Consider the following 22,276-nt stretch of genomic DNA (forward strand, 5'->3'; position numbering starts at 1 on the left):
TTATGAAAGATATATATTAATTGATATATAGTGCTGATAATTTTGGGTAGAATTGTATATGTGCAGGTATATGTTTGTGTAAGGAAATGATAATGTACAGAAGGTGAGGTTTTTTATCAACTTGAAGAATATGTGTACTTAGAGATCTAAGGTATCAACAACGTAAGTGGCAGAGTCATTCCAAAGTGGAAGATTATCTTGTGGTGCATTAACAAAAAGATTTACTCTGACCCATCAGCTTCCCATCATATGCCACATTCATAGGGTATTCTAAGCTCATGGAAAGAAATGAATGGTGGAGAGTAATAACTGCTATGATTTTCCATTGAATTACCTAGTTCCATAAGGAAAGTCTCTTTTTTTCTTTTCAATTTGCTTTTAAGATTTACTTTAAATAATGATCCTTCCCAGCAAAGCTTAATACATTAATAGCAATTATTTCTACGCTTTTTCCATCTACTCAATGCCCCTTTTTTCAAAATCAGATTACTTCAGTTAACAGATTTTTTTGTATGAAATCACAGCTCTTTTTTCAGCATGAAAACTGAAATGAAATATGACTTATTCCTATGGTTATTTAGGTTGCAAAAGAGATACCAACTATCAGATAATGCTACATTTAGATGTTTTCAAAAAGATTTGCCAATTATTTATTATTGCACATTTTAAAAACTTTTTATTAGGACCAATTATGTCACTCATCATTCTTAATTAAATTATTCTGACTTAGTCCTGTTGTAATTTTGATAGTAAGTTCCTTATGTATCTAATTTTCACTGTGAAGAAATTTTGTTTTATATTGTTATATATAGTTAAACCATGTAATTATTTCTACTGTTCTTCTTTTGCAAACCATAATTATCTGCTTTGGTATTCTGAAGGAGGGCATTTGTTTCATCTTAGAGAATTTTCTGGATATTTTGGAGTATTAAACTATTATGGTACACTGTTGCTGTCAAAGAAGAAATAAAATAAAAGTTGCACCTTCCTTTATTTTTACTTAAGCTCTATAGGTTTAACCATTGCCCATATTACTACTTGCTATTATATTGTACTTGCCTTTAGTTCTTTTATCCTTAGTGGTCTTATATAAAATTAATGAGAAATATACGAGAGGAGTGGAGAAAAAGATAAAAGAGAATTAAGGGGGAAGAAAGAAGGAAGGGAGATGGAAAATTGAAGTAGGATTTGTTTATATTGACTTTAAAGAGAGGAGTGGGTATACTTCAAAATCTTAGATTTGAATTAAAAAACAAAAACTGTAATCAGAACATGGAATACATTAATGTTCACTGAATATGTAGCATGTTCTGACTGGTGCTCTGGCAGCTCAATAGGATATTTCTTGCCTAACATTTCACTAGAATATGTGAAGGTAAGGATGGGTTGGTTACCTATGGGTTGCATAGGCTTTGTAGGGTTATTTGAGCAAAACCTGGAGGTTATGAATCATGGATACTTAGTATTGCTTATTTGCCATTTGTATAACAGTTCACAAAACTTTTTCAAACATAAATACAACTCACGCTAAAACCAAACTTTTATTACAAGTTATTTTTAAATGAAAACATGGTAATTAATTAGTAGCAGTTGGTAACTGGGTCAATATTTAAGCAATGCTCTCTATAATTATAAGTCCATTTTGCATTGTCTACAAAATGATCAAGTTATTGTTTTAGTTTGTTAATGCTGTTGGAATGCAATATAGCAGCAATGGGTGGCTTTTATAAAGGAGATTTATTAAGTTACAAGTTTACAGTTCTAAGGACATAAAAATGTCCAAACTAAGGCATCCAGAGAGAGGATTTAAGAAAGGCCAATGGCAACTGGAACACCTCTATTGGCTGAGAAGTTATGTGGCTGGTGCCTATAGTCCTTTGGCTTCTGGTTTCAAACAGCTTCACTGGCCGATTTCTTTCTGCATCTCCAAACCTCTCTATCTGTTTTGACTTTTACCAAAATGGTTCTCTCTTAAAAGACTCCAGTAGGCAGATTAAGGCCCACCCTGAATAGGCAGAGACACATCTCCATGGAAACCACCTAATCAAAAGATCCCACCCACAATTGGGTGCATCAAAAGTTCTACCCAGGTTCGAAAGAACATGGCTTTTCTGGGGTATATAACAGTTTCAAAGCAGCACAGTTATTATAGTTTGGGAGCCATCTAGTTTCTCTTAAGTGCACGAGCCTCTGGCATGGCAGGCAAGCATTCTTGCCTGCTGAGCCACTGTGGCCTGCCCAATGAGAGGATGGTCTCTTCCTTCAAATATGTATTGGTTGTCTATTGTTGCCAAACAAATTTCCCAAAACTTAGCAGGTTAAAACAACAAACTGCTTTCTGGTTCAGGATCTCACGTGTGTTTGCAGTCAAGCTTTCAGCTGGGCTGCATTTGTCTCAAGGCTTGACTATGGCCACTTACCCCCTCACTTGCATGTTTTTTTTTTTGGCAGGGCTCAGTTCTTTATGCACCATTTGTGATTAATTCCTTCAATTTCTTTTTGTGTGGGTTTCTCCACAGGGTTATCCAAACTACCTTAAACATGGCATCTACCTTCCCCCAGGAAAAGTAATCTGAGACAGAACAAGAAAATACACAGAAGATAAAGTCCACAGTCTTTTGGTAACTAACCTTGGGAGTGACATTCCATTAATCTGGCATAGTGCATTTTATAGAAGTGAATCAGTAAGTACAGCTCACTATCAAGGGGAATGGATTCACAAAGGGACAAATTTCAGGGGGCAGGATCATTAAGGGTTATCTTAGAGGCTGCCTATCACAATATGCCAAAGTCACCTTAGGTTGATAGGAAATCAGTCCATACAGGACTGAATGCTGAATGTCCACTTAGGACAATTGGATAGATAATAATGTCATTTATTAAGACAGAGAGAAAACTAGTGGAAAGCTTTGTATGAGAAAGAAGAGCATGAGCTCAATTATGGACATGCTAATTTTGTTATACTTGGGGTTCATTTGATAACTCCAATTGGAGATATCGAGTGGGCAGTTTTTTACATGAATTTGAACTCAGAGGAAATGTCTAGAATGGAGATTGTCACTTGAAACTACTCAGAATACAGACTGTGATTATGGGCATGGATAAGTCCCTGAGGGAAGGATATAGAGTAAGAAAGGGAAGGGACCAAGGACTAGGCTTCAAGGAACTCACGATTAAAAGACAGGTTAAGGACACAATGGAATTTGAGAGGTATTAGTCAGAGAAATAGGAGAGAACCAGGGAGGTTTGGTGATACAGAAACCAGTGTAGAGAATGTTTCAACAAAGATAGAGTACTCTACAATTTCAAACACTGCAGCAGGAATGAAATGACAGGAAGACAGTAAACCACTCACCTGCTTAGGTAACAGAGAACTCATTGGTGATCTCAGCAGGAGCCATGTGGACTAAGGCTTTGGAGAGGCCACAGATTGGAAGGAGGTGAGGAGTGAGTAGTAAGTGAGCAAATCCGTGGGTTTAGGACATGTTTTCAAGACTTTGTTAAGAAGGAGATAAATACAGCAACAGTCAAAAGGGAAGATGGTGTTTTCTTTTATTAATATGAAAACAAATTGCATATGTTTAAATGATGATAGGAAAGGTATAATGGAAAGAAGTTAAAAGAACAGGAAACAGAAAGTGTGGAGATGGGGCAGTATAACAGATGAAGGATTATCTCCTGAAAAGAGGAAACAAAAACAGAAAGAGGTGAGAGATTAGATGCAGGTAGGTTTACAGGCTTGATGGCCGAAAAACAAAGGCACTCTCATCTTATGGTTTTATTTCCTTTGTGAAGCAGGAGAAGAGGTCATGTGTGTGTGCATGTGTGTGCACATGTAAAAGGCACTAGATAACATACAATTAAAGCAGGTATAGACAACATTGCATGTGAGCGAGGATGGGGAAATAAAATTTTCTCTTCAATATAGTCGAACCCTAGTCATTGAATAAAGCCAATCTTAGGTGTTTTGGTTTGCTAATACTACCAGAATGCAATGTATCGGAGTGGGTTGGCTTTTATAAAGGGGATTTATTAAATTACAAGTTTACAGTTCTAAGGGCATTAAAAAGATACTTTGATTCAAGAAAGGCTGATGGGTCCAGAACACCTCTGTCAGATGGAAAGACACATGGCTAGCACCTGCTGGGGTCTTTGCCTTCTGGTTTCAAACTGTTTCCCCAAGGGCTTTGTCAGCTCCAAAGATTTTTCCAAAATGTTTCCCTTTTAAAAACTCCGAGTAGGCAGATTAAGACCTACCTTGAATAGGCGGAGACACATCTCCATGGAAACCACCTAATCAAAAGGTCCCACCCACAATTGAGTGGGTCAGTCTCCATGGAAACAACTTAAAAAGATATCACTCTACAATTTTGAATCAGGAATAAAGAACATGTCTTTTTTGGGGTATGCAACAGTTTTGAACAGTTATACCAGGCTAGATGGGGAAGCTGGAACATGGAGCATTCCACATTCATTTCTAATCTTTTCTCCAGACCTTTTTATTATAATATGCATCTCTTGACCTGTCTATCATAAGGAAAGGGATCTAGTAAAGGAAAACCCATGAGCCAGGGACTTGGGTTATGGTGCCTCTGAGGAATGCTTGCATTTCAAAAGATGATGTCCAGAGAGGGCAGTGCTCTTCTCCTAACCTAGGCAAGTGAAGTGCTAATGAAGAAAAATGTAGTTCACTAGCCTAATTTGGGGTAGGCACTCCACCACTTGCAGACTATACAAATTGTCTGGGTATTAACTTTCTCAGCTGTAAAATGTGGCAGTAATACTTAATTTTAAAGGTATTATAGAGATTTGACATGCTATATATATCATGTCCCTGATACTCAGCACCTCTTCTTACTCCCAAGAAAAACAGTAGCACTGCCATTGTCAGTACTATTATTGTTCATGCTATAAATCTTTTAGTTAAAGGAACTTGCTCAAAAATGATGTCCTATAAATCATTACCTATTGGGGGCAGGAATACTAATTTATTTTGTCATTAAACAAATATTTTGGGGTGCCTATGTACTTCTTAAAACTACCTGGGAAGGCAGAAATGCAAATACCCACATTACAGTGTGCCAGGTATGATAACAGAGATGAAAACGTGTGATAGAAACAAAGAGAAGGGTAAAACTAAACTTGTCTAGGAGAATTATGGAAGACTTCACAGAAGACGTGAGGTTTAAGATGGATTTTGAAGATTGTATAAGTGTGCCAGATAGATAGAAAAGTTTAGAAGGTAATCACAGGCAAAGGGAAAAGAATGAGCAAAGGAAATGGATTAAGAAAAAATAGACTTATTGTGGATTTTCAAATCTTCCAGGGTGGCTGTGATATAAACATCCCACAAATAGTGCTTCTCATCTAGAAACCGTTTTTTTTAGCTCAAGAAATAGTTCCTTGAGGATATAAATTAATTTCAGTCAGATATAATTGATAAAACCTAATACCATGAAACATAGGACAGGGATATGAATAAACACATTAAAAATCCAGTTTCAACTTAATGAGATACTAACAGGCAAGCAAATTCTCCTCAGACAAATGCTTTTGTCAGAGTGGGGTTATGAGGGTAATATCTCAGTTCATACAGAGAATCTTAAAGCCAGCTCTGACAGAGGTTATTAGTTAAAAATCCCCAATTTCTAGTTGAGTATATGGTCCCTTGAACAAAGACTTTATCTGTCAGTCTTCTCTGCTACTACTTCTGGCCAATAACAGGTGAAGGAAAATGGTATGTGCATTCCATGGGATGTATCGTTAAAAGGAAGTTGCACCCATTTTCTCTTTTGTTTTTGCTCCTTGGAATGCATATGTGATGGCTGGAGCTCTATCTTGAATTCTAAGGATTCTAGAAAAGAAGGCCAGAAGCAGCCTTGGGTCTAGGGAACTTCAGAGCAGTGGGGTCAATTCTTAATTGCCTACATACCCAAGGAGAAATAAATTATGTGATTATATTATCTAAGCAACCGCTTCTGTTTAAAACTCTAACCAAACTTTTATCTGAATGAATACATCATCTAGCATACCATGTAAAACTTTAGATCAATTCTATTTTCCTCTGTTCTTATTTCAGCTCAATGCAGTATTCTTTAATGGGTAGGTTTTTTCCTTCTAAAGGACGTTGTGATAATTCTCTAACATGAACAAGTAAATAGGAACAAAATCTATTTTGATTCTACATGAAACATTAAATCTGTACTTTCTGTCATGAACCTCTCTAAATGGGTCATCACCTGCCTGACTAACCACTTTGAATGCTCCTGTCTATGAGTTAAGCACTTCCCACAGATTAACTCATTCAACCCTCCCCAAAGTCGTATGAAGTAGGTGCCATTTTCCCCCATTTTACAGCTCAAGTTTGAGTAATTGACTAGTGGTTCACAGCTGGAAAGCAGTGGAGTCAAGATTTTAGCCCCTGCAGTCTATTTCCACAGCTTACCTATCAGGCACTATTCACAACCACCCCACAATTACCAATAGTACTCCTTGAAATTCTGTGACAGGAGCTTGTACTTGGCAGAAGAAATATAAGGAGAAACCAGCAAAAGTAAATGCAATGTGAGACATTCTTGCTGATCTTATTCCTTACCTAGATTTTCTTCCTTGTTGCTGAGACATTGTGTAGTGGATGCCTGTTATATCCTCAATGTCTGAATTTTCTACCCCTGAACCCAAAGTAGGTTTTTTCTGTAACCTTGCCTTTTATAGACAAGGAATTGGGCAGGTTTTGCTAACCAATTGCCAGCAAAATTTTATTTCTTTTCTATTTCCTTCAGGATATTCTACCACTTTCAGTCCTGACTTCATTTTCATGCCCTTAACCCAACCTCTTCTCTCTCTTTCTCTCTCTTTCTTTGGTTTGGGATCTTTGTTCCAATTCCGTACTTAGCCCAGCTTTTGGATCTGTCTAGAATTTCATTGCCTCTTGACCTTATCTCCAAACCCCAATTTTTTACATTAATAACTTAGGCACTGGAATTGGGGATAGCTTGACTCTATAGTAAAAATAGGATTTCCCACTTTGGCATTCTTGATCATAACCTAGACATTCATAGACTTGGCTAGATCCATTCATTCATGTATTCAACAAGTATTTTTTAAGCACCTGTTATGTGCCAGGCCTTATGCTCTGTGCTAACATAAGACCATGAACTTGTAAACAACTCACTTGTAAGTGAGTTTACAATTGTAAACAGTACTTACAATAGTGAAAAATCGTTACAATGGTAATGATTAAAAAATTGAGTAATGAGAACAAAACGAGGAAGTAATCAACTGTCTGTGATGGGTGGAGCTTGAGCTGAATTTTGAAAACTGTGTAGTTCATCTAGTTGGCAAGGGAAGAAACATATTTAAGGAGGGGAGCAGAACTTATACAGGCATAGGAGCATGGCCCTGAATAGGTTGAAATGTGGGGTAAAACAGAGGGAATAGTTAGAATTGGCATGGAAGAGGGGTTAACATTACATCAAGAAATACCTCTTGAGCCATGCAAAGGAGTTTGGGCTTTGAAGGGTCTTTGGCAACCTGATAAATTGATGAGATTTGCCAGGTTTACCTACTCCTTTAGGCATGTGCACATAGACTTGTCACCAGGCTTGTGAACACAGAGAAGTGATTAATGAGCCCCATGACCACCCAGAAAACATTTCTGGCAGCTGCAGGCCCCGAGATACATCTAGGAATCTGCTTCTCTGGCAACGTTTGGGCCAGAAATAAATCTCTATTTTGGGGAGTACTGCTGTTAATTTAGTCACATCTCTCTTTATTTGCTCCACTTTATATCATGGCTATTGGCTTCTTCTTCCAAAGTATTTTTTCCACAGATTAATGCAACGATTCATCAAATCAAAGAAGATGTGTATGTACACATTATTGAAGTGGGCAAAGATTGATCAAGTAAATGCAAAAATGATTTGGTAACACAGGCCAATTCCTATTAGCAAGAAATGCAAGAAATTATTATTCCCCTGTGAAATAACAATATATTATTAAAATAGAAAATGACAGTTCATACTTGAAAATGGTATGTTGACAGACCTTCTGACTCCTCTAGCCTAGTCCTCATTCTGTGATGAGGGTGGCAAGAACATTTGTAGGGAGGTTTTGGAGTTACCCTCCCTGACCCCAAAGTTCAGAAGATTGATAGATAAGGCCAATTGTACTTGATAAATCCAAAAGCTTCAATTTCATGAGTATTTAACTCATATATAAGTATACATATATATATATATTTTTTTTTGCATAACTGACAGCATTGAAATATGTAACACATGAGTAGCAAGGAGATATAAGAACAGTGTTGTTTATTCACATATAAGTCCTTTGGAGCAAACAGGAATTAACCAAATCTTAACTTTTGGAAGACAAACTGTGTGGTCCTGCATACAGCAGATAACTGAATAATATTCTGCTCATTTGGGCTTTCTAACCCAGCCTAAGGGAGCTGCTTCATGTTTCCATCTTTTTAACAACAGAACAGCATTTCCCTCCCATTTTACAGTGATTGAAATTCCTAATACGTCAACTCAGGCCAGAGAAAAAGAATACAAGCAGGAAAATAATGTTCCCATGACAGGACATACATTTTTGCTCTATGCAGTCATACCAAGAATTGAGTATCAAGACAAGGATTATCTCCCTGGATTTTTTTTTAAGTAAATGCAGAGGTGGTTACAAGAGGAAATGAAATGTCAGCTGGCAGGAGCAGCAGGAAAGAAGATTTCATATTGGATAGTAACTAGTTCTGAGACATTTTGGATGTCTTCTTGCAGACCAGTAATTGGAAATTAAATATTCCCATATAAAGGAGAGGCACCTGCTTGCAGCTTGGGTCTATTATTCTACTTCTCTCCTTAGATGCCTGATTTCCATGTGCTTGGAATAATTCATGAGAATCACTTTAAAATTTCAGAAAAAAAAAAAGCAATGGCTAAAAGCTTGCTACCTAACTGATTTCTGAGATTAAAAAGCAACTCGGAAATCTTTGTTCCTGCACTATCCACTATAAACCTGGTGAAATTAAAAGGTAATTATTTTAGTGTCAGGGTACATGACCCCAACTTTCACTGTTAACTATGCTGTCTTGGACAAATTATTCACTTTTCTGAAGCTCATCCGTATAGTCTGTAAAATGACAGGGATGCCTAAAAATCACTAGGGAGCCTGTTAGTTTCAATGTTCTCAGGTGATTTATTATATTTTATGTTAAACACAAGTGAATTGTGAAAAAGAAAGGCAAAAATGAAGAATACTGCCATTATGTAATTGGAGGTAGGTAGAATCACCCACAGTCTAGGCTGGATTAAACAACTATACATCCAAAAACTAAACTTTAGAACATAGTGAAAATAATACAGAAGACTAGAGAAGAAACTAAGCAAAACTTTAGGGGATGCTGGAGGCATGGTTACAAACTTTACCCCACAGTTAGTGTGTATCTGGCACTGGGAGAGGGCATGTTTTTGACTCTAAAAGGAGAACCTTTTCTCATCCTTCAGACCTCAATTCTCACCAACATTTCGGATCAGTGGGAGTCCGCTTTGCTTTGGAAAGCCAAGTCATTTCTGGTCTGGGAAGTAATAGAGAGCTAAAATGAATGCCTAAGTAATGAAAGAAAAATACATAGGCTTCTAAGGAGGTCCAAGGATAGGATTCAAGGTTGTTTTGAATAATTCTTTCCTCTAATTTTATTTCTATTACATTACAAATTATCCTTTTGGGTAAAGTGTTTTCAAATTATTAAAGTCAAATTATTAAAGTATTTAAGAAGTATTAAGGTGGTGGCTTGGGTTGTCAACAGTTAAGTAACATATGCTTTTGTCATTGTTGCCATGCCATGATGTCTGGAATAATTTTTCCTTCATAAAAATTAGGGGGAAAAGTATCATACCATTAGGATTATATAAACGTTACTACAGACTGTCCATATTAGACCCAGTTCAAGTTGAAAAATGTCAAAGAAAAAAATACGTGAACAATGAAACACAGATCCTTTGGTTTTGCTTCCATTGCCAAACAATATGGGATATAATAGCCTCAGTGCTTTTGGACAGTAGTGTCCCTGCCAAAAAAAGCATGAAGTCAACTACAAAGAGAAGACATAATGTTTTCCATGTATATTAGACAATATGGATTTCAGGAGAAAAAAAGTCACAATTTGGAAATATTGGAGATGTAGACTTTTTTCATCTACAAATATCAGAAATGTAATTTATACTAGCTTAAGCATAAAGGAGAAATTGTCACCATGACACTAGGTCATCTCATGGAACTGAAAGGCAAGAATTCAGCTGCATTCCAGAAGGAAACTAGAATAAGAGACAAGAACACTAATTGAACTCTTTTTCTCTTACTGTTTTCATTCAGTTCATCTACTTCATTCTACTTTCCCCATGGATCAGTTCCTACCATTTTTCTGATCTGTGGTTTACCTGATAGGAAATATGACTTCCCCCCCACCAAGATTCCCAAATTTTTCATGATATGCACAAGTTCAGCAACCCAGAAAGAATTTGATTCCTTTGCAGTACGAGTTCCAGAATTCTCTGGTGAGGAATCCATTGACCCAACTTGGGACAGATAAGTATCCACAGACAGTTCAGCTGTGGCCGAGTTTGGGGGTCAACAACAAGAACATGGCTTTTCCTGGTGCCCTTGAATGGATAAAAGTGATAATGTTGGTTTTTAGAAAAGTATTGGCATTATTTTGTATTACTGCACAGAAATGTACTGTCTATTCTTTGTTCCCCAGCATATATGTATAGCATTCTTCCCATACACACAACTCCAAAAATTTCCCTCCCTAAAGTTCTCCAACTTCCCTAGGCACAAGTCCAAACAGTGGGTTTTCAGCTCCACATCACACTTGTCTTGCATCCTGATATAATGATCTAGGTAATTATTCCAGTGGCCAAGCTTTCTGAGTGCTCCCCAGCACTATTCTATTTAGTCCCAAGCAATTATTAGTATAATTCCTTACAACATGTGACACATTTAATGAACAATGGTGGGGGACAAAAATAGTATAATTGTACCAAAAACTGTTAAAAAGAATGAAAAAATCAGCAATGTAAATTGGTCAATGATTCAGAGCATATGCTGATGGGCAGGGATATGAGATAAATTATAAGATGAGCAAATATCTTGAGCATTCATTTGTTGATTCTCTTTGGGAGTGAAGTGAATTTCTTGATTATTGCATCTATTGACTGGGAGGATTTCCTAAGCTAAGTGCTCTCCAGGGGCTACATTTGAGGTTGGGGTTTTAGAGAATCTCTCTGTAGGAGGAGAAATCACCTTTGTGGTCCACTTCTTATCAGTGTCTGCATTTGAGCCTCGCCTACTGTGTTTCCAGAGACACAACTTATATAAAATATTGGCCAAGCGTCTTTCAATTCCATTTGGGAGAATTCTATTGCTGAACAACCAATGCAAGAAATCTTTCTGGGTTGCACTCTTTGCATCCCTAGTCTGGACTGGGTCTTATTTCTTTGGTTTATGTTTTATAGCACCCATCTTTAGGACTCTTCCCATACTTTATCTGTTTAAAGAACTTTCTCAAATATGGGACACAATAGGTTGTGACAGGGAGATTTGTGCTTTCTATTTACAATGAGTCCCCTCATTCCACACTGTATTCCAGCTATAGGTGAATGTGATTTACAGAAGGAACGGTCATCAACACTTTCATTTACCTCTGCACTACTGGTGCTCTGCAGTGGTGCCTTAAGTCCTCTGGAAATCTTGCAGATATTCCCATTACAACTTCTAGAATTTAATGTATTAATCTGTCTGTTTTAATTTTAGAATAGAGTGCAACTGAGGATTTGGCTATTGTAGTTCAGGACAAGATGATCTGACCTCCAGCTGGTTTAGGGCAGGAGTTATAAATTTGTCCTGTTGTTCTTAAGCTGCTTTCAGTTACGCCACCTCTAACTAAGAGTATCCTTTTTGTGAAAAACCTTAATTAAACCTAAATGAAGTAGACAACATATTAAAATATTTGATATTTTCCTAACAAGCCTCCTTAAGATCTTGCATACAAGGTACAAAGGAAAATGGATAAACAATCTGCTTTGCTACCCCAGTAACATCAGTCCCACTCTTGGTCTCATATAAGGGACACTCATTGTTCTCACTCTCCCTTCACTCAGCTAGTGTGAAATTTCAAAATCCTTTCTTGCATAAACAGATTGCGTATATTCATGCAATGGTATACTACCCAGAAATATAAAAGAAGCTTAATGAAGCCCTGACTCAATGAGATGAATCTCAAGAACTTTATGCTGAATAAAATGTGCAAGACCTGGAACACATACAGTATGATTTCATTTCTATCAAGTTAAAAACAGATGAAACTTATCAATGGTGTTAGAGGTCAGAAAGTGATTACTATGGAAGGCAAATGGAGTATCTGAAAAATTCCATGAGGGAATATTTTGGGGTAATAAGAAGATTTTATATGTTATTTTGAATGTAAACATCTAGATGTTTACAATTATGAAAACATCCAATTAAACACAATATCTGCATTCTAATATAAGTAAATTATACCTCAATTAAAAAAACACTTTTTTTTTCATTGGATGTAACAGAAATCTTACTCAAATTAGATTTAGCAAAAAAGGGAATTGACTGTAGGACCTTGAAGTGTCTCAGGGAAGATAAAAGGAATTTACATGGGCCAAAGAATGAACAGGAATCAGGGATTTGAATGCTTTTAAGACTCTCAGACTCCCACTAAAGCTAATTTTGGCACATCTGCTTCATTTTCTTCCCCTTCTTCTACTTCTCAGTTGCAACTAATGGAATCACAAAGATGACAACAGTTTCTGAGTGTTACATGTTATAGGATGAGACAATCCTTCATTCATTCATCAAATATGTATTGACTGCCATAATGTACCCTGTACTCCTTCAGATCTTGGAGCTATACAAGTGATGAGTCTGACCAAGTCAATTAGAAGAATGCATTCTAACTTAGAGGAAAGGAGATATGCAAGTAAACCAATATAACAAAGGGATAGAATTTCTGGCAATAATTAGAAAACTAAAGTAAAAGTTTATTTTGGGAAAAGTTTACTTTATATAAGCTTGTGAGGGAAAGCTGCAACTTGACTGAGTAAGAGGAGTCTATCATAGGAAAATCTGGAAGAAGTTCAAGTTTTAGGAAGAGCAATGTGAAATCTTTGAGACTGGAATGAATGTCATGTCTCTGAGAAAGAAAAGTTATTGAAGCTGAACAAGGGGTAGAGTGATGGAAGTCCAAGAGGCAACAGGAGCTGTCCTGTGGAGCCTTGGAGACCTAGGTAAGGAGCTGGCTTTTATTTTAAATGCATGACAAGCCATTTGTTTAAATCATGGGGGGAAATAGGATCTGATTTATATTTTGTAAATCTAAGATAATAGACTCTCCCCAGTTGTTTCAGATATCCCTTTCTTAAGTTCTTAAGAGTACTTTAAAATTCCCCAGAGAAAGGATCCGTATGTCTTGTCTGTATCAGGTTTCCATCCAATAATCAATCAGCTGTGGTGAGAGAATGGGATCATATTACAGAGACATGGTCACTTTTCTTCAATGAAGTATTTAGAGGAAAGAAGAAGTTTTAGAACAGCAGTGGTAAATACACAATCCTATAAACGCTCAGTCTAAGTCTCAATGCAAAAACTGACGTTCTCTATGAATTTGTTTGTTGCATTGCCAAGTAAAAGATGTGACACAAATGGAGAAACTTCAAGGGATTCATGCTTTGGAAATAGAGGTAGTTTGTGGCTTGGTTTGTGGTTTGTGTCTCTGTCAACATCATTCACTGCAGAAATGCTGATATTTTGACTTAATATTTTGAAGCAGGTCTTAGAAGAGTCACAGATGTGCCATTTTCCTTCAACATAAACTGGATGGAATTACTGATGTCTCCAAGGGCAGATACTTCCTAACTTTCTTCCTTCGTACTGTATTAGAGGTTGTGGGATCAAATCCATATTGTTTACTGGTATGTATATCCACAGCAAATGGCAATATACTTGTTGAAGTTAACGATGTTATACAAAATGAGTTCCTATATTATAAGTCTTTTCTGGAAACTTCAAGGAACTTGACAACTTCAGATTGCTGAAAAGAAAAACATTGCATTTCACTGAAAGAAAACAATTTGGGACATTGTGGCTAGCTTTGAAACACCTACCAGCAAATCTGATATTTTTTCTGGTTAAGATAAAAGTTCCATGCATCGTCATGGCTCATTGCAGTAATTATCTTTCTTATTCCCTGTTACATCCTTAATGCCTAATATAGATAGATCCTGATAATATAGTTCGTGATTAATCAGTATTTGCTAAATTAATTATCATAAATGCATTGACATCAGGATTTTTGTGACATCTTGAAATAAGCCTTGTCTTCTGCTATCAAGTAGTCACCTTCATTAAGAAATAGTGCCTCTTCCACAGATTTTGTAAGAAATGAAAGCAGAATATAAATTTCTTTTTCACTATGCAGAAAAATCTCTGGTTTTCCAGAGAAATCGAGCCAGGGGCCTTGATTGAACCTGAGGAAGAAGCTTGATTTTCACGGAGGACTAGAGAAAGCCCTTTCTGAGCAGTTTGACAAGGAGATCTCATTGCTGGCCTGGATTGTTTGGTGGGTGGTTTGATCCAAACTCATCAGGTAACTTTCACTTTCAATGCCCTGCAGTCACTAACATCATTTCACTGAAAGTATCCCTGTGGCCAAGCTGTCCCACTAGAAGAAGAGATGGAGGCAGAGTGCTCAGTGAGCTGTCTAATACCAAAACAAATGATCTGTAAAGCAGAGGCTCTAAAGCAACAAAATAAACTGCAACAACATTTTCTGTATCTGTCTTATACATTTCAGGGGAGGCAGTCAATAGCTTTCAAAGAATCCCCGGTGAGCTTCTGACTCTAGAATGTAAAGAACCACAAATATACCAACATGCAATTTACAGATGAAAGCACACACAGGTCTAAAAAGGACTCCTTCTTATAGCTTCTGTTGATAATGTTAATTTTCTAGCCACATGAAAAGCTTTAAATGAGGGGAAAAGGAAGAAAAGTATGCATTAGACCAGGCACCTGGCTGGGGCTTCACATATATTATCTTGTGAAATCCCCCTCACAATCATCCTGTGAAATAAACATCATGATTTCTGTTTTGCATATGAGGAAATCAGCCTCAGAGAGGTTAAATAGGCCAAATCTAGCAATCTGTTAGGTGGTAGAGCTGGAAATACAGTGCAAATCTGTATATTATTTATGCCATGTACTCCTCGCCTGTGTTTTAAATCCAGTTTCAAGTCTTGGTTAAATACTTTTAATATTTCAATGACTGTGCTAGATTCCTTAGGTCTTTAAACACAATTGAGAGAGAGAGAGAAAGGAAAGAGAGGGAGAGGGAGAGGGAGAGGGAGAGAAACTACCTAATATTGGGTTAAAATACGTTACAAAAATATACAAATAATCATAACAAAAGTAATAATGAATGTTTACTAACAATGAAACATGCTTACAAGCCATCACTCTAATATCTATCATCAAATAATTTTCCATTTATTTTTCTCTGTATGAAGTAAAAGAAAAAATCAAAGATATGAGAAAAGGTTTAACTAAAAGCCATGCATTGTTATGCTGAAGGCATCTCTTAAAAGCTAGCAACCTACTGTTAAATTTTTAGGAAAGTTGCAAGCCAGTTTTATACTGGCTTTTAGACTTGCTTCAAGTTGAAATCTTAATATTAGCAATGGTAGAAATATTTATACCATGGAAAATAAAATGGCAAACATAATAAACCCCAGCACTTCTTTTCCCCCCAGAAAGCCAGTTGTGGACTTTTATTAGGATACGATGCAACCCTGTTCATATTGGCAGAAAATAAATTAAAGCTCCCAAGTTGGGGATCGATTAAATGAATTGAGGCACATTCATAGCAAACAGAAATAGTACAGCCTTAAAATAACATGTTAGACAAATAACTATTGATATAGGATAATATGCAAGATATATATTACTAATTTTAAACCGCAGTTTGCAAAGTAGAAATGCTGTATGTCTTTTGTAAAAAATAAAAAATACAGGAAAAAAAGACAGGAGATATATGTAAAAGTTAAAACTGGCTATATTTGACTGATGGGATTATGGGTGATTTCTGTTATCTCTCTAGATTTTCTAAATGTTCTGCATTTGACATGAATTATGTTTACAATATGTCTACTCTTAAGAATAAGATATTGTGCACGCGCCCCGCAGCAGCCGAGCCGCCCGACCTCCCTACCCCCTCTCTCTCTCCGCCGGACCGCCGCGCGGCGCACGCGCCCCGCAGCAGCCAAGCCGCCCGACCTCCCTACCCCCTCTCTCTCTCCGCCGGACCGCCGCGCGGCGCACGCGCCCCGCAGCAGCCGAGCCGCCCGACCTCCCTACCCCCTCTCTCTCTCCGCCGGACCGCCGCGCGGCGCACGCGCCCCGCAGCAGCCGAGCCGCCCGACCTCCCTACCCCCTCTCTCTCTCCGCCGGACCGCCGCGCGGCGCACGCGCCCCGCAGCAGCCGAGCCGCCCGACCTCCCTACCCCCCTCCTCCCCCTCCTTCTCCGGCTGCTCTCCAACCAACACGGTGCCCTCTTCCCCCGCCTTCACCATGCTCCTCCGCCACCAGCCTCGACAGCCTTGCCGCCCTCACCTTTCCTCCTCCAGAACAACTACTGGGGGAGTGGAGATAATACAGAGCAGCTCCCGGAGCCACGAGGGAAATCAAAGGGACAGCGTACCCCATCCTGGAACGGCTGACTATCTGGGAGAACCAGCTCCGGTGAGATCACCAAGGGGCACGGGCTTTCCTGGGTGGGACAGCAAGCGACCGGAGTCCCTCCCTTCCACCTTCCCAGGCCAGCTGGTAGAATTGGACAGGCGGTCCCCTTAGGCCGCGGCGGCTGGTGCCCCCACCACACGAGGCCCCCCGGAACAACTGAGATAGTTGGGTCGGAAATCCCCAGACTGCGGAGAACAGTGACCGGGGGATCCCTTCCAAACACGTGACTCCCCCGTCGGCTGGGAGCAGTGCACTCTCCCGGGCTGCGACAGCTGGCGCCCTCCCGCCACGCTTGGTGCCCCGGGCCGACTAGCTAATTTGGCTGGACGCTCTCCTGTGCTGCGACAGCCGGCGACCCTCCCCGCGTTTGGAACCCCGGGCCGGCTGGCATTCTTCCAAGACGCTTCGGTTGCCGAACCTCCCCTACGGCGAGAGTTTTCCAGAGTTGAGGGACCCACAGCAACTTTCGCTGGTGGAACCCACAGACAGGCGTGTGCCACGTGTGCCACCTACTGGGCAGGATAGGAAGAACAGAACCCAGAGACTGCGCAGAAAAATCTTTCAACCTGTGGGGTCGAACACCCGGGGAAATCTGACTAAATGCCCAGACGCCAGCAGAAGATAACGGATCACGCTCAGAAAATTGAACATATGGCCCAGTCAAACGAAGAAACCAATAGTTCAAATGAGATACAGGAGCTGAAACAACTAATGCTGAATATACGAACAGAAATGGAAAACCTCTTCAAAAACGAAATCGATAAATTGAGGGAGGACATGAAGAAGACATGGGCTGAACATAAAGAAGAAATAGAAAAACTGAAAAAACAAATCACAGAACTTATGGAAGTGAAAGATAAAGTAGAAAAGATGGAAAAAACAATGGATACCTACAATGACAGATTTAAAGAAACAGAAGATAGAATTAGTGATTTGGAGGATGAAACATCTGAACTCCAAAAAGAAACAGAAACTATCCGGAAAAGAATGGAAAAATTTGAACAAGGTATCAGGGAACTCAAGGACAATGTGAACCGTACAAATATACGTGTAGTGGGTATCCCAGAAGGAGAAGAGAAGGGAAAAGGAGGAGAAAAACTAATGGAAGAAATTATCACTGAAAATTTCCCAACTCTTATGAAAGACCTAAAATTACAGATCCAAGAAGTGCAGCGCACCCCAAAGAGATTAGACACAAATAGGCGTTCCCCAAGACACTTACTAGTTAGAATGTCAGAGGTCAAAGAGAAAGAGAGGATCTTGAAGGCAGCGAGAGAAAAACAATCCGTCACATACAAGGGAAACCCAATAAGACTATGTGTAGATTTCTCAGCAGAAACCATGGAAGCTAGAAGACAGTGGGATGATATATTTAAGTTACTAAAAGAGAAAAACTGCCAGCCAAGACTCCTATATCCAGCAAAATTGTCCTTCAAAAATGAGGGAGAATTTAAAACATTCTCAGACAAAAAGTCACTAAGAGAATTTGTGACCAAGAGACCAGCTTTGCAAGAAATACTAAAGGAAGCACTAGAGTCAGATACAAAAAGACAGAAGAGAGAGACATGGAGAAAAGTGTAGAAAGAAGGAAAGACAGATATGATATATATAATACAAAAGGCAAAATGGTAGAGGAAAATATTATCCAAACAGTAATAACTCTAAATGTCAATGGACTGAATTCCCCAATTAAAAGACATAGACTGGCAGAATGGATTAAAAAACAGGATCCTTCTATATGCTGTCTACAGGAAACACATCTTAGACCCAAAGATAAATATAGGTTGAAAGTGAAAGGTTGGGAAAAGATATTTCATGCAAACAACAACCAGAAAAGAGCAGGAGTGGCTATACTAATATCCAACAAATTAGACTTCAAATGTAAAACAGTTAAAAGAGACAAAGAAGGACACTATATACTAATAAAAGGAACAATTAAACAAGAAGACATAACAATCATAAATATTTACGCACCGAACCAGAATGCCCCAAAATACGTGAGGAATACACTACAAACACTGAAAAGGGAAATAGACACATATACCATAATAGTTGGAGACTTCAATTCACCACTCTCATCAATGGACAGAACATCTACACAGAGGATCAATAAAGAAATAGAGAACCTGAATATTACTATAAATGAACTTGACTTAACAGACATTTATAGGACATTACATCCCACAACAGCAGGATACACCTTTTTTTCAAGTGCTCATGGATCATTCTCAAAGATAGACCATATGCTGGGTCACAAAGCAAGTCTTAACAAATTTAAAAAGATTGAAATCATACACAACACTTTCTCGGATCATAAAGGAATGAAGTTGGAAATCAATAATAGGCGGAGTGCCAGAAAATTCATAAATACATGGAGGCTCAACAACACACTCTTAAACAACAAGTGGGTCAAAGAAGAAATTGCAAGAGAAATTAGTAAATACCTAGAGGCAAATGAAAATGAAGACACAACATATCAAAACTTATGGGACGCAGCAAAGGCAGTGCTAAGAGGGAAATTTATTGCCCTAAATGCCTTTATCAGAAAAGAAGAAAAGGCAAAAATGCAGGAATTAACTGTCCACTTGGAAGAACTGGAGAAAGAACAGCAAACTAATCCCAAAGCAAGCAAAAGGAAAGAAATAACAAAGATTAGAGCAGAAATAAATGAAATTGAAAACATGAAAACAATAGAGAAAATCAATAAGACCAGAAGTTGGTTCTATGAGAAAATCAACAAGATTGATGGGCCCTTAGCAAGATTGACAAAAAGAAGAAGAGAGAGGATGCAAATAAATAAGATTAGAAATGAAAGAGGAGACATAACTACTGACCTCACAGAAATAAAGGAGGTAATAACAGGATACTATGAACAACTTTACGCTAATAAATACAACAATTTAGAAGAAATGGACAGGTTCCTGGAAAGACATGAACAACCAACTTTGACTCAAGAAGAAATAGACGACCTCAACAAACCAATCACAAGTAAAGAGATTGAATTAGTTATTCAAAACCTCCCTAAAAAGAAAAGTCCAGGACCAGACGGCTTCACATGTGAATTCTATCAAACATTCCAGAAAGAATTAGTACCTACTCTCCTCAAACTCTTCAACATAATCGAAGTGGAGGGAAAACTACCTAATTCATTCTATGAAGCCAACATCACCCTCATACCAAAACCAGGCAAAGATATTACAAAAAAAGAAAACTACAGACCAATCTCTCTAATGAATACAGATGCAAAAATCCTCAATAAAATTCTAGCAAATCGTATCCAGCAACACATTAAAAGAATTATACATCATGACCAAGTAGGATTCATCCCAGGTATGCAAGGATGGTTCAACATAAGAAAATCAATTAATGTAATACACCATATCAACAAATCAAAGCAGAAAAATCACATGATCATCTCAATTGATGCAGAGAAGGCATTTGACAAGATTCAACATCCTTTCCTGCTGAAAACACTTCAAAAGATAGGAATACAAGGGAACTTCCTTAAAATGATAGAGGGAATATATGAAAAACCCACAGCTAATATCATCCTCAATGGGGAAAAATTGAAAACTTTCCCCCTAAGATCAGGAACAAGACAAGGATGTCCACTATCACCACTATTATTCAACATTGTGTTGGAAGTTCTAGCCAGAGCAATTAGGCAAGAAAAAGAAATACAAGGCATCAAAATTGGAAAGGAAGAAGTAAAACTATCACTGTTTGCAGACGATATGATACTATATGTAGAAAACCCAGAAAAATCCACAACAAAATTACTAGAGCTAATAAATGAGTACAGCAAAGTAGCAGGCTACAAGATCAACATTCAAAAATCTGTAGCTTTTCTATACACTAGTAATGAACAAGCTGAGGTAGAAATCAAGAAACGAATCCCATTTACAATTGCAACTAAAAGAATAAAATACCTAGGAATAAATTTAACCAAAGAGACAAAAAACCTATATAAAGAAAACTACAAAAAACTGTTAAAAGAAATCACAGAAGACCTAAATAGATGGAAGGGCGTACCGTGTTCATGGATTGGAAGACTAAATATAGTTAAGATGTCAATCCTACCTAAATTGATTTACAGATTCAATGCAATACCAATCAAAATCCCAACAACATATTTTTCAGAAATAGAAAAACCAATAAGCAAATTTATCTGGAAGGGCAGGGTACCCCGAATTGCTAAAAACATCTTGAGGAAAAAAAACGAAGCTGGAGGTCTCGCGCTGCCTGACTTTAAGGCATATTATGAAACCACAGTGGTCAAAACAGCATGGTATTGGCATAAAGATAGATATATCGACCAATGGAATCGAATAGAGTGCTCAGATATAGACCCTCTCATCTATGGACATTTGATCTTTGATAAGGCAGTCAAGCCAACTCACCTGGGACAGAACAGTCTCTTCAATAAATGGTGCCTAGAGAACTGGATATCCATATGCAAAAGAATGAAAGAAGACCCATCTCTCACACCCTATACAAAAGTTAACTCAAAATGGATCAAAGATCTAAACATTAGGTCTAAGACCATAAAACAGTTAGAGGAAAATGTTGGGAGATATCTTATGGATCTTACAACTGGAGGTGGTTTTATGGACCTTAAACCTAAAGCAAGAACACTGAAGAAGGAAATAAATAAATGGGAGCTTCTCAAAATTAAACACTTTTGTGCATCAGAGAACTTCATCAAGAAAGTAGAAAGACAGCCTACACAATGGGAGACAATATTTGGAAATGACATATCAGATAAGGGTCTAGTATCCAGAATTTATAAAGAGATTATTCAACTCAACAACAAAAAGACAGCCAACCCAATTACAAAATGGGAAAAAGACTTAAACAGACACCTACCAGAAGAAGAAATACGGATGGCCAAGAGGCACATGAAGAGATGCTCAATGTCCCTGGCCATTAGAGAAATGCAAATCAAAACCACAATGAGATATCATCTCACACCCACCAGAATGGCCATTATCAACAAAACAGAAAATGACAAGTGCTGGAGAGGATGCGGAGAAAGAGGCACACTTATTCACTGTTGGTGGGAATGTCAAAGGGTGCAACCACTGTGGAAGGCAGTTTGGCGGTTCCTCAAAAAGCTGAATATAGAATTGCCATACGACCCAGCAATACCATTGCTAGGTATCTACTCAAAGGACTTAAGGGCAAAGACACAAACGGACATTTGCACACCAATGTTTATAGCAGCGTTATTTACAATTGCAAAGAGATGGAAACAGCCAAAATCTCCATCAACAGAAGAGTGGCTAAACAAACTGTGGTATATACATACGATGGAATATTATGCAGCTTTAAGACAAGATAAACTTATGAACCATGTAATAACATGGATGGACCTAGAGAATATTATGCTGAGTGAATCCAGCCAAAAACTAAAGGACAAATACTGTATGGTCCCACTGTTGTGAACGGACA

The 22,276-nt window shown here is 38.1% G+C and overlaps 1 long non-coding RNA gene across 1 annotated transcript; it reads left to right on the forward strand.

Moving 5' to 3' along the window:
• The first annotated feature begins 3,364 nt into the window (after positions 1–3,364).
• On the forward strand, positions 3,365–14,843 carry LOC143690134 (uncharacterized). The gene is made up of 3 exons (XR_013179000.1): positions 3,365–3,440; positions 13,859–14,000; positions 14,507–14,843. It is a non-coding gene; the product is annotated as an uncharacterized LOC143690134 (long non-coding RNA).
• The last annotated feature ends 7,433 nt before the right edge of the window (positions 14,844–22,276 follow it).

This window comes from Tamandua tetradactyla, chromosome 7 (genome assembly GCF_023851605.1).
Source record: "Tamandua tetradactyla isolate mTamTet1 chromosome 7, mTamTet1.pri, whole genome shotgun sequence".
NCBI classification, from domain to species: domain Eukaryota; kingdom Metazoa; phylum Chordata; class Mammalia; order Pilosa; family Myrmecophagidae; genus Tamandua; species Tamandua tetradactyla.